The 13,445-nt window shown below is 48.3% G+C and overlaps 1 long non-coding RNA gene across 1 annotated transcript; it reads left to right on the forward strand.

The window, feature by feature from the left end:
• The first annotated feature begins 10,440 nt into the window (after positions 1-10,440).
• LOC147111614 (uncharacterized) lies at positions 10,441-11,103 on the forward strand. Its single transcript, XR_015079850.1, has 2 exons — positions 10,441-10,653; positions 11,000-11,103. It is a non-coding gene; the product is annotated as an uncharacterized LOC147111614 (long non-coding RNA).
• The last annotated feature ends 2,342 nt before the right edge of the window (positions 11,104-13,445 follow it).

Consider the following 13,445-nt stretch of genomic DNA (forward strand, 5'->3'; position numbering starts at 1 on the left):
TGCAGCCGCTCTGTCAAAGGGATTTTCCCTTGATTGGCCTTATTAAACCTGCCCTGCGGATTTCCCGGCCAATTAACAGCGTCATCAGCCGGTTTCCTTAAAGAGACCACGGCCACATTGAGTTTGACAGTTGTTCTGTCAGTGTTTGACAGCATTGAGGTGATGTAAACACTGACAAGCACTGCACAAAGGTGGACGCTTGCGCCCGGGCTCTCCAATGACTCCCTCCATATGCTTATGGAGGGAGTCACAGCACGCTGTAAGGGGTGGTGGTGTGGGTGTTATTGTCAGCTTCACCTCTGACTCCTTTGAGCGGTTCAAATTGCTCCCACTCCCTTTTGTTCTAGACTTTGGGCTTATTTGGGGGTCGTAATGAACTTGCAACAGACACCTGGGTTAGTCAAAATAATTCAAATCTTTATTTTGAGACAGGAAAATATACAATACAATAAAGCTTACACTTTAAAAGGGTGGGGAACACACAGAATAAGCGAGGGAGAATTACAATGTACAAAATCCTTTACCCTCCCAACCCCACTACACTAGCTAGGCTGGAATCCAGAGGACCAGGAAATGCTCACCAAAACGACTTTCTTGACAGACTGTAGAGGTTCGCAATTTCGGGGTCCTCTTTAGTTGTGGCGGTTGGATCCTGCCGTACCTCCGACGTGGTAGAAGACTGCACCTGCATTGGGTTTGGTCCGCTGATGCGGTTAGTTGCTCTGTTGGATCTATCGGGTAAGTGCCCAATTTTCTTTGGTTAGGGCTAGTTTTAGGGTCTTTGGGGGAAAAATTCGGTTGGCTGCGCCACCCATTAGCACCTAAAGAGGCTGAGAAGTGGGGTGCTAACCAACTAGCACCCGGGCGCAGCGAACCCTGTGCCTCTTCCCATATTGAGCGGACATTTTGCGCCGGCGCTAAACCTTAGCGCCCGCTCACCGGCGCACGCAGATCATGATGTCATTTCAGTGTGCAACGCCTTTGGGGCGCTCCGGACCGGAAATTCAGTGGCGCCCCCCTCCATTCCGCCTGGCGCTAACAAGGACAGGTTACCTGGAACGTTTCCCAGTCGCTGTCGGGCTCGGGGGGCGCTCTTTAAAGGGGACTGTTCTGGATTATTCTTGGTAGCCATTTTTGGACCACAACTTCTTGGAGAGAGAGAGAGAGTTGCTCAGAGACAAACGGAGAGCCATTTCTGCAGTGAGCCAGCGCTGGCAGAGGAACTTTAGCCTTCTGAACATCACTTTGCAGTTGGTGAGCTTCTCAAACGGCATAACTTTCAGTGCGCTCTTACTATGGGGGCTGCATTGGATGGGAACGTCGTGCTTCTCAATCATATTGACAGGGCACAGAGATGCAGGGATAGAGTGGCAGGCATGGCCAGACGGAGGAGGGCCTACAGATGTCACCCCACGAGACCTTACGCTGCCAGGGTTTTCCGCCAGCAGTTTTCATATATCAACATGTCGGAGGAGCAGTGTTTCCGAAGGCTGCGCTTCAGTAAGAAGGTGGTCAATGAGCTTTGCCACCTGCTTCAGCCAGATCTGCAGTCTCAACTAAGGTGCAGGACATCTCTGTCGGTGGCTGTGAAGATCACTGTGGCTCTAAACTTCTATGCAAGTGGCTCCTTTCAGGCCGCTACTGGAGACATTGCCAACACCTCACAGTTCGTGGTGCATTGCTGCATCCATCAAGTGACTAATGCCCTCTTTAGAAGGAGATGGCAGTACATCTCCTTCCCAATGACCCCAGACAAGCAGCAAGAGCGCACAGAGGGCTTCGCTATGATAGCGGGCTTCCCCATGGTGCAGGGCGCCATTGACTGCACGCATGTGGTTTTGCGGGCGCCTCTAGAGAATGCGGAGGATTTCCGCAACCAAAAGGGGTTCCATTCTTTGAATGTGCAGCTGGTCTGTGACCACCGACAGCTGATACTCGCTGTGAATGCCCAGTTTCCAGGCAGCAGCCACGACGCCTTCATCCTGCGCCAGACTTCTGTGGCAGACCTTTTCGAGGCCCCGGCTCACCCAGGAGGCTGGCTTCTCGGGGACAAGGGCTATCCTCTGTGCCCCTGGCTGATGACCCCGGTCCGTTCGCCCGGCACCCCTGCTGAAGAACGATACAACGAGAGCCATCAAGCGACCAGGAACATCGTGGAGCACACAATTGGCGTGCTGAAGCAATGGTTCCGCTGTCTGGACCATTCCGGAGGAGCCCTTTAGTACTCACCTGAGTGAGTCTCCCACTTCGTGGTTGTGTGTTGCATGCTGCATAACCTGGCAATCCTCAGGACCCAGCCAATGCCACCAGACATTGAAGCACCAGCAGAGGAGGAGGAGGAGGAGGAGCAGCAGCAGCACCAAGATGGGAGGGAGGCACAAACTGCAAGGGCCGTCTGTCAGAGGCTTATAGCAAGTCGCTTCTAGGCCCCTCTCAGGGAATGCTTGCTGCCATTCCAAAAACATGAATGGAACCATTCTGCTACCCCTAAGCCGGTCAAGGGCAAAATTTGTCCAAAGAACAGACGTGGCCATTGTGAATAAAGAAAGTTGTTTATTTAACAAAATGTGCTTCCTTCCCACCTGACAAAGCAATGGCAACAAAAAGCAAAACATACAGACTGCCACATAAGTGGCTCTCACACCCGGGAGACTGTCCAAAACATAAGTGGCTCTCACACACGGGAGACTGTCCAAAACATAAGTGGCTCTCACACCCGGGAGACTGTCCAAAACATAAGTGGCTCTCACACCCGGGAGACTGTTGAAAACATAACTATCGTTCAGACCAGCATCCTCGGCCTTGAATGAAACAAATAACAGGAATCAGCAGCACCTTCTACTTTTTTCCCCTTGATGGTGATCTGCTTCCCTTTCGGCATTGGCCCCTTCCCGCCCTGCAGCGCCTCCGTAATGGGACCCTAGTGGCTGCAGCAAGGCTGGTGGAGGCCTGCTGACTGTCCGAAACCGCAGATGCCCCTGAGGGACGGCCTGGACCAGCTCTGGGCATGGAGGGCCCGGCTGCTGACTGCTCCAACTCTGCATGGGCGGAAGCAGTCTGTCCTACAGGTGGTGGCAGCTGCAGTGGAGAAGTGCCAGTGGTGGCATCAGGAATGCTGTCATCCTGAGAGCGGACAGCAGCTCCCTGGTCAGCCGACACACTGACACTCTGACGGGGCAGCACCGCAGCATGCGCAGCAATCGGCTGGTGCACAGATTGCTGGCCTGCTGTGGTGCTGCAAGGGCCCCGGGGAATCCTGCCCGATCCAGCGAGGGTGGCAGCAGTCAGTGCTCGCGTGGCCTCTGTATTGATTTCTTTGTGGGTTCAATGACGAGACATTTATGAAAGAAGATGTCTTTTAATCTAAAGCTTTGTTCAACTCTTTATACAGCATTTACAGGAGACATCAAGCTAGTGATGCATCTAGAACGAAACTGAAACTAAAACCAAACTGCTTGTCTCTCACATGACCTCTGCTGGTCAGGCATAAGTAATCAATACATGCAAACATGCTGGTAAGACATGATAATCCAACAGGCAAATAACATCACTATTTGCTGATATCATTACATCTCCCTTTCTTAAAACAAAAGTATTTTACTTTTAACTAACAACATGTTTTCTTTGTATTAATCTGCATTTTAACTGTAACACAATGAACTTACATTATCATTATCATGATCAAGGTTTTTTAACCTTGCTTTGTGTGTTCACATGAAATATGTCAATACACTAGAACTTGAAGAAAGAATAAGATAACATTACTTCCTTCTATAACAATAGTCCTTAAATTTGCTCAATGAGTCTCTCAGGAGGCTTCACGTGTCTTGAGGATTTTCTGATTGATTGTCCTTGAATCTGAGTTGTTGCCTCAGATGATGTGTTCTCAGCTGTGTGATCAGGTTGTTCAACAGTATCTGTCTCTTGACCTGCTGTGGCTGGTCCCATGAGAAGATCTCGACGATTTCTTCTCAGAACAGCACCCTCATCTGTCTGAATGGTGTATGATCTTGGTTGAACTTCACTCAGGACAGTTCCCTTCTGAGTCCATGTGTTTGTTTTGTCTTTCAACCTTACTTGGTCACCAGTGTGGAGTTCAGGTAGGTTTTGTGTTCCTCTGTCATAGTAGTACTTTTGCTTTTCTTTCTGTTGTTCTTTGAACTTCCTCACTTTCTCCCCCTCTTTTGTTTTCAGGAGGTTCTCCGGGATGGGTAGGTTTGACCTTAGCCGACGTCCCATCAGGAGTTGGGCTGGTGACTTACCACACTCGAGCGGCGTTGTGCGGTATACAAGCATGCTTTGGTAGAAGTCAGTTCCACTGTCTTTTGCCTTGTACTTCAGTCTTTTCACTGTGTTTGCGGGCTCTCCTGGGTCAACAGCTCTGGACAACGTGTCTGCTGTATACCTCATCTTAACCGGTGTGTACGCAACATTCAGTTCATCATAGACTGTCTCTCCTTCGCTTTCCACAACGAGAACTCTCTTTACCAGGTTCAGTCTCTCACAGGCTTTTAAACCTAGTATGGCTTGCACATCCTTTGGCACCACGATTAATGCTAGCGTGTGCTCTCTGCCCTTGTGTGTCACTTTGACAATGCATCTTCCTTTCACTGGTATTTCAGTACCTGAGTATCCTGTCACTTTCACTTTTATTCCATGTATCTTTGGTCTGGGTCTAATTTTCTTAAAATCAGTCTCTGATATCACATTAACTTGTGCTCCAGTATCCAATTTAAATGGAATGTGTATGTCATTCACTTTTAGTGTCAACATCCAGTCTCTTTTTTCTTCTTTGTTTTCAGACACAACATCTACATTGAACTCTTCTATGTTGCTTTCATCTACTGCATGGACCTTGCTTTGTTGCACTTGGTTCTTGCAACAAAAACAACCATTATGCCCGTTGCTGCAACTATTGCATTTTTTACCATATGCTGGACACTCTTTTGGTGGATGCTGTGTACCGCATCGACTACATGTCTTTTGATTGTCCCTTTCATTTTCGTTCGCTGGCCACGCCTCTTTTTTCACATTGGCGCTCTTTTTGTTAAACGGTTTGTGTCCGTTCATTCTCACTGCATCCACGTTGCAGCTATTGTCACTGAACAGCTCCTTTGCCTGCAACTTCACAGTCTCTGTAGCTCTACACAGTGCTATGGCTTTTCCCAGGTCTAGATCTTGCTCTCTTAGCAGTCTTTCCCTTAGACCATTATCTGGAATACCACACACCAGTCTGTCTTTTATCAGCGAGTCTGTCAGTCCCCCAAATTCACACGATTTGCTTCTGTTTCTCAGTTCAGTCACATACTGATCAATAGTCTCACCCGTTTTCTGTACACATGTGAAAAATCTGTGCCTCTCAAACGTCACGTTACGTTTAGGTATGCAGTAGGCCTCAAACTGTTCCATTATTTTATCTAGCTTCATTTTGTCTCCATTAGCAGCGAATGTGAAGTTATTATACACCTCCAGCGCTTCATCACCCACGACATGTAAGAACACTGACGATTTCTTATTATCACTTTTCTCGTCAGCTCCGATTGCCGCTAAATACAACTCTACACGTTGTTTGAATCTCCTCCAATTTTCAGCCACATTACCTGTCAACTGAAGCGTCGCCGGTGGGAGTAAACCTTCCATTTTTCACTTCGTTAGCTATTCTCTAATGGTAAGTAACGATGTTCTCTTTTGGCTTGCTAATCTGTGGAGAGCTGATTTAACTTCAGATTTTTCCTCTTCATCTCTTTCAATCACTTCTGACACCATGTATTGATTTCTTTGTGGGTTCAATGACGAGACATTTATGAAAGAAGATGTCTTTTAATCTAGCTTTGTTCAACTCTTTATACAGCATTTACATGAGACATCAAGCTAGTGATGCATCTAGAACGAAACTGAAACTAAAACCAAACTGCTTGTCTCTCACATGACCTCTGCTGGTCAGGCATAAGTAATCAATACATGCAAACATGCTGGTAAGACATGATAATCCAACAGGCAAATAACATCACTATTTGCTGATATCATTACAGCCTCAATCTACATCTGTATGAGACCAGCGAGTGACTGCGTGGCAGCACTCAGCACTTGCGTGGCAGGTGCCATTGCTTCGCTGAAGCCCTGGACAATCCTTGCCAGTGCTTCGCTGAAGTCCTGCACACTCCTTGCAAGTGCTGCGCTGAAGTCCTGCACACTCGTTACCTGTGCTGTGCTGAAGTCTTGGACACTCCTTGCCAGTGTCTCAATGGATTCGGGCATCCTTCTCACTGCAGCCATGAGCTCAGTGTGCCTCAGCCCAGCCTGGGCGCTCATTTCAGTGATGGCACGCTCCTCTTCTGCGTTCTGTGCAGCAGGACTCGCGGCCCGACTCGCCCTCTGGGGAGACGGCCCCCGAGCTTCCCTACCCCCCTCGCATTGCTGCAGGCCGCTGGTTCCTGGAGCGGGGTCATCCTCAGAGCAGTCCCCCCCGCTCCCCTCCAGGGAAGGAGTCTCCCCAGTCTGGAGATGGGCTGGCTCGCCTGAGGGTTGAGCGGATGTTCCGGCTTCCTCCTCCTCGTCACCTCCAGAGTCAGTCGCAGTGGCAGCTTGAGGGCCCGCCTCCCGAGCTGGTGATACAACATCTGAAAGCAGGGAGGTTCAAGAGTGGCTTTAGCGAAAGGACAGGGTGGCAGCAAGGGATGCATGAGTGCTGCAATGCTCTGAATTGGGTCGAGAGTGAAAAAGCATGCTGGTGTGGGGAACAACTGGAAGGAGAGAGGTCAAAAAGGTCATGGCCTTACCATCGCTGTCCACAATGGGGTCGGCATCTCCAGAGGCGACGGGGCCAGTCATCCAGCTTGCGACGATCTGGTGGACTCGCTCCTCCAGGTCTGTAAGGGTCTGCAGGTGAGGCTGGCCTCCTCCGGTCCGAAGCTGCTGCCTGCGGTTACTCGCCAGCTTGGCCTGCAAGAGAAAGGATGGGGGTGTGATGAAACATGCTGCCCTGATCTGGTATCACATGCCTCCCATGGTCGAATAGCCCTGACATTATGCACTGAGCTGAATGTGCGTGTGTGTTTCCAGAAAGGGCCATGGGTTCTGGATGACAGCTGGCCATTGGGGCTTTGCAGACCCTCTGGCCATAAAGTGAGGTGCAGATGGAGGGATGAAGATGATTCTGAAAAAGGCACTCACCCTGACGACCCGAGTGAGGTTGTTGAACTTCTTCCTGCATTGCACAGAAGTCCTCGGAACCATGCTGCTGGAGGTGACTCTTTGGGAAACCTCCCTCCAAGCTCTGCGGTATTCGGTTTGTTGAGGCCTCCTGCCATTCTCCGGGTACAACACAGATCGCCGGCGCTCCACCGCGTCAACCAGAGCATCCAATGCCCCCTCGCTGAAGCGCTGCGCTCTCTCCCTGGCCCTCTCCATGTGGGTGAAGTTTTGGCCGCCACAGGTAGGTTACCGTCGATTTTGAGGCCTACAAGGCGCAGAGTGTGGCTGCAGATGAGAATCGATCCGACCCTTTAAGAGCTGGCCGGCGCCAGCGTGTCTGGGTGAATTCGATAATTGACAGCACCTATGCTGCGCCCGCCTGTGGAGAAATTGCGTCGCGCTGCCGGGTTAGCACCTTAAGAATACTGTGCAGTACCTGATTTAGCGCCGCAATCACCTCCAGGGGCGATGCAACCCAATATCGCTCGAGGTGGCGAGAACTTGCGCCTGGCGCTAATCTTTGCGCACCGCCAATACTAGCACCCGAAACGGGGTGATACCGAATTTCTCCCCCTTTATGTCCAAAATCTTACCCAGGGGTAAGTCAGACTAGCCTGTAGAATGGAAACAAGTCTTTGGTTCGTGAGTTTTTTGGTGGTTGGTTTCTTATTGGTCATGGTGGCCCAATGTTACCTGGTTGGTGGTAATATTGGCGGGTGTTGGTTTCTGTAGGCCTTTGGTTGCCGCGATCTCTGTTTCTTCTTTCTTCCTTCGAGTCTCCGATGATGGTCTTTCTCTTGAGCTGGTTGGCTGAACTTGAACTGACTCGACTGTGCTGTCCTGTACTGCTCTCGACCGAACTGTACTGCTCTTGACTGTGCTCTTGAACTGAAAAGGCAGGCCTCAATTATACTAATTTGGGGCCTGGCTTATCTGACCACCAAATCTCGGTTTCCTTTGTTAAATTTGGCGGGCTCGTTATTTTTAATGTCCTTTAAAACTTTAACGAGCTTCGGGGATGGCCCATCCAAACTTAACGAGTTTAGGGGGTGGCTCACCCAAACTTAATCGGCTTTTAACTGTTTGGGGATTGCCTTGAAACCAGTTTAAAATGCAAAATGTTTGTCAATCTTTTTAATTGACTTTGGACTGTGGTTTATTTATGGTGACCTGTAGGGCTAATGTTCTTTCTTTTGTATGGCTGGGGACATGTCCTGTTTACTTGATACCTGGCTCTGCGACTTCTGGGTGGGAAAACAGGCTTCATTGTCCTCATGTAAAACTGGGGCGGCCCTGGACATTCCTCAGACAGTCCAATATCCAAACTTCGGGGGCTCACCCTGCCTCCCCGTTGTTCCAGCCTTTTCAAGCCTGAACATGTCTTTTAAACCAGCCAAATCTTCCTGGGATTTTTATTTTAAACCCCTTTTGCCCAATAACTCTTTAAAACAGTCCAAAAAGTCTCTTCCTTAAATTAACTCTTTAAAATCCTGTTTTGTTTGGCCCAACCACACTTTTATCCTTTTTACAGATTCCTTCTGTAATGTTCCCAAAATCATTTTAACAAAATGACTTTCATTCTGTTCTGGGGTTGTGCAGAAATTTTCAAACCTTACAACGCAGGGAGGTTCTCTTCCCTTCCAAGGGTGGAAGAGACCTCCCCAGGACAGCAACGCAGCCTGGTTGCGCATTGCACAGGAGGGCAAAAGCAGGGATGTCGTCAGGGGTCCCTGGCTGCAGTGGCTCCAACCTTTCAATGATCTCAGTGGATCATGAAATGTTACTGCAAAGCCACACTCAATCTTATCCTGCAGTGCCACTCAACAAATCCCCATCACTCTGCCTTCCCTAACCTACTCCTGCACAACCTTACTCACACCAACTTACCTTGCACCTCCACTCAACCCTCTCTAGCTACTTTATCACTTCCCCATCTCACTAGCCACCATCACACTCACCCTCATCCTAATGCAAGCATACCAACTAACAACTCACAAGGGTAGGCACTTGAGAGGTTTAGCCAATGTCCATGTGAAGTTTCTGGTAATGTGGTGAAATCTATTTTTCTAACACTGCCCCTTATTGGACAGATCTGAGTGCACCTTTAAAATTGTCTTACTGAGTTCCAGTGAATGCGCAGGCATAACTCTCCCTCCTCCCCTGGAAATACTCAGCAGGTCAGACATCATCTCGACCTGAGACATGAACTCGGTTTCTCTCTCCACGGATGTTGCCTGACCTGTTGAACACTCGCAGCATTTTCTGTCTTCTCAGAGGCCTTCCTTTACAATCCGAGGCCTTACAAGAATCCAGCAGCACTCCCTGCACACTTAAAAATCTTTTTAACATGTATTGCAGCAAGCCACTACTTCAATAAAATCAAAAAATCCAGTCCAAAAGCTTAAATACCAACTTACCTGAAAGATGTGTGTGTCCCTTTAAGAGGTGCTGACAGCACCTCTGTGAGTCTGCTGAACGCTCGGTTTTCAAGGCGAGCTTAGCACTAAGGTCCAAGTTCGCCGAGGTGACGTCACCTATCCCTAATTTAAATTTCCAGGGCTATCACTCTTACCGGCAGCGCTGCCGGACCTCGGAAAATGGCGGATGCCGGGGGACCTACCACCAGCTGGTGGCCGCCGCCTGTTCACTAAATTTTGACGGTAACGGGTGGCGTAAAGCACCCGAATTTTTAGCCCTTTATCTATTGGTGGCAGTTTGCAATTAAATCTACACCTTCAGTTCCCCTTACAAACAACATAGTCTCATATAAACCGCCCAATGGTCAAATTGTGTAAGCACCAATTGCCTTGTTTTGCACACTTTGTACAAAACTAATAAATTGCAGGACAACGGAGTATTACAGTTTAAACTCTTTTAATGAAGCATTAGGTTTGATCTGACTCACAGCAGTACAGCACCGTGTGGACAAGATGGAGTCAGGACCCTGTCGAAGTTTCGACTGTTCAATAAGACTCTGTGAAACAAAGTGATCGTCAAAGGCAGACTTTATTTAATCTACTTGCTAGCAAGGGGAGCTTCACATAGACAAAGGCTATCGTGACTTCTCCGAATACATGGACAAAAACACCTCTTTTTATACACAAAGATCAAAACCTTTTATCACATGGTATAGTATTGAGAGACACAATTAATAACATTAAAAAGAGATGAGTAAGGAATGTTTAAGGTCAACAAGAAGATGGCTAAAGGGTCAGCAGAGCCTTGGTGTCTTAAGATAAGGTTAGCCAATAGATAATCAAAAGTCATGATGCAGGAATACCTTTAGATAATGTAGCCAAGTGGGAAAATGCAGTGAATATTTAAGTCCACTAGATGGCGCGGTTCATTTTCCCCTTTAGAATTTGAGAAAAGGGTTATGTGATGCCAAAGGAACCTCCCCTTTCTTCACAGCCTCCATTTTCTAGATCCAGCGTGGGGGGTGTGCTCAGGAGAGTTGGGGTGAATATGACTTTTTAAATGAACTTAGTCTGCGTAAAGTACAACTAAAACAGCATTTAGTGCAGCCAGACATAGTTTTAAAGTGATATTGTTTCCCAAATCACTCGATATCACGGGGATGCTTGTAGATTGTCCCACCATGTGCTGGTGTTAACCTTTGTTAAAATTGTTGTTGAGCCCTTGGGGCTACGTTTCGAACGAGTTTAATACTTTCTGTTTGCTTGTAAGAGGTGACAAGTGATAACGGGACATACGAATGTATGGTATGATATGTTTTGTTTTGTATAATGATTGTTAGTTAATTAACTGCCTTCACCTGTGGTTTGCCTCATGTTCTGTTTTGCAGCAAGCCACTGCCGTATTTTGTCGACTGTATTTTATGTATTTACAATTTCATCCTAAACCTAGACCCAAGTTATTAATACAGAATAAAAAACCCCAAAAACGAAAGTTCGTGTCCTGTGCTGCTCCATTTCGCCAGGCTACACATTTTGGTACCAGGAGTGGGGTCTGTTAGCTTGGAGTTTCTCAGGTTTGGGAAAGTTACATAAAATACGGCAGTGGGGGAAGAGCGGTGTGGTGCCAAGTGGACCTGGAGACGGACGGAGAGTGCTGCCTGGGGTTGCTAAGGAGGACCAGACCAGACAGACGGGATCCAGAGGGCGCCAGGACCAATCTGGGAGAGGACCCATCAAGGCACCGAGGAGGGACACCATTGGAGAAGAATCGTCACAGCGGCCATCCCATTCAGTGACTGTCAGGGACTTGTGAACTGAGTCAAAATGTTAGACCCTCCTGAGGAGGCGGGTGGAGCTCACAATTCGGATGGTGAGGACAATACCTCGAGTGTGGGTGAGGGCAACCAGATAGATCAACTCAAGGCACAGATTTCAGAGTTGAAAAAAAACCATGACCAAGCAATGGCAATTATTGCCACTCTAGGTAATGGGGCAACCAAGTCATATGTGTATGTACCCAGAGAGCGTCAGATCCAACCATTCAGTGGTGAGGTATCTAAAGATAGTCGTTCAGTTGATGAGTTCATTGAAGAGGTTGAAAGTGTACTACGAGCTAGAGATCAGACTCCTGCAGAGCAGGTAGATTTCATTCGATCTTTGTTGAGGGGGGCAGCCCTACAGGAAATTAGGTTACGGTTGGGTGGAGAGTCTAAGCAGCCCAGTGACCTGTTCAGTTACCTAAGGGGGGCTTTCACCGAAAAACGCAGTGAGTCCCAGCTGTTAGAAACTTTCTATGGACGCAAGCAAGAAGAGGGTGAAGGTTTCCAAGAATACTCACATGCACTCTCTCAGATTATTAGAACTTTGGTAAAGCAATCACCTGATGCTGTGCCGGACACAAAACGGGTTGTCAGAAACAGATTTGTTGATGGTGTTAGAGATCCCTCACTCCGGAGAGAGTTGCGCAAGTTTGTACGAGACAACCCCCAGTCTACCCTGTTCGATGTACGTGAGGAAGCTGTCTTATGGTCCTTAGAAGACCAGCCCTGTAGCACTAAAGTTGCAAAGAGCAAGAATGTAGTGTGTGACAGTACGGGGAGGGATCTTCAGTGTTCTGCCATTGGGGTACCAGGCAGCCAGGCTGTCACTTTACAGGATGTTCTTAAAGTGGTGGCGGAACAGGGTAAAGCTATCGGGGAACTAACAGAGGCAGTACGGGGTCTTGCTCTACAGAAGGAAAACACGGGTAATGACAAGGTTGGGAAACCTAGAGCCAAGCCAAAGTTCACCGATGAAGGTCAGCCTATTTGCTTTAAGTGCAACGGGGCGGGGCACATTGCCAAACAGTGTCCTCAGAAGCACGAGGTAGCAAACACATCCACCAATGCTGGCTGGGGTGCAGGAAAACTAACTCCCTCGATTGCCATGAGCCGGGCAATGCGAGGAAAACCTGCAGGCTCTCAGAACAGTACTGGTATTCGTGACAGATTTCTTGACCGTGCAGTAGGTAAATGTCCAGTAGTAGATCTCAAGATTGGGGGGGTTACTGCTAACTGTTTACTGGATACCGGGAGCCAAGTCAGCACTATTACTGAAGTTTTTTTCAGAGAGCACTTACTTGGGAGGGATGAGGATATGCTGCCTACAACCGGGTGGCTTAAGATCACTGCCGCCAACGGGTTGGACATTCCCTACTTGGGCTACCTTGAGTTAGACGTTGAAACTATGGGCATAACCTTACCCGAATGTGGTTTCCTGGTAGTCAAAGAGCATCAGCAGTCACAGCCTGCAGCACCAGGTCTTATTGGTATGAACATCATCAGCCGATGCAGACAACTAGTTCATGCTGAGTTTGACACTACTCTAGGGGGAAAGTTGGATTCAGATTGGAGGGAAGCATTTCAGCAAGTACAACAGTGTAACATCACTCCAAAGTCATCTTCTGTCCGTGTAGCTGGTAGGGGTGCTGTACATGTGCCTGCGTCTTCCATAGCTACAGTCTACGTAAAGGGACTTAAAACTCAGTCAGGTGGCAGCACTAAAATGCTGTTGGAGCCAGGTAACACACCATTGCCAGGTGGCCTGGTAGTTGTCCCCACTCTAGTTGAATCAAAGGGACATTTATTTCCAGTGCAGGTGGTAAATTTCTCTGAGGAGGATGTGTGGTTAAACCCCAGGACCAGGCTTGGTATTCCAACTCAGGCAGAGTGTGTAGACAAGGACTCCTGTGAGGTGCGATTTCAACGCATCTCCGCTGACACAGAGGAAGTAACTGTTGGCAGACAAGAAGGACAGATGACAGACAAAGACATTCAGTTGCTTTTGGACAAACTA

Source organism: Somniosus microcephalus, chromosome 10 (genome assembly GCF_052327205.1).
Source record: "Somniosus microcephalus isolate GS21.2 chromosome 10, FLI_Smic_1.0, whole genome shotgun sequence".
In the NCBI taxonomy this organism is placed as follows: domain Eukaryota; kingdom Metazoa; phylum Chordata; class Chondrichthyes; order Squaliformes; family Somniosidae; genus Somniosus; species Somniosus microcephalus.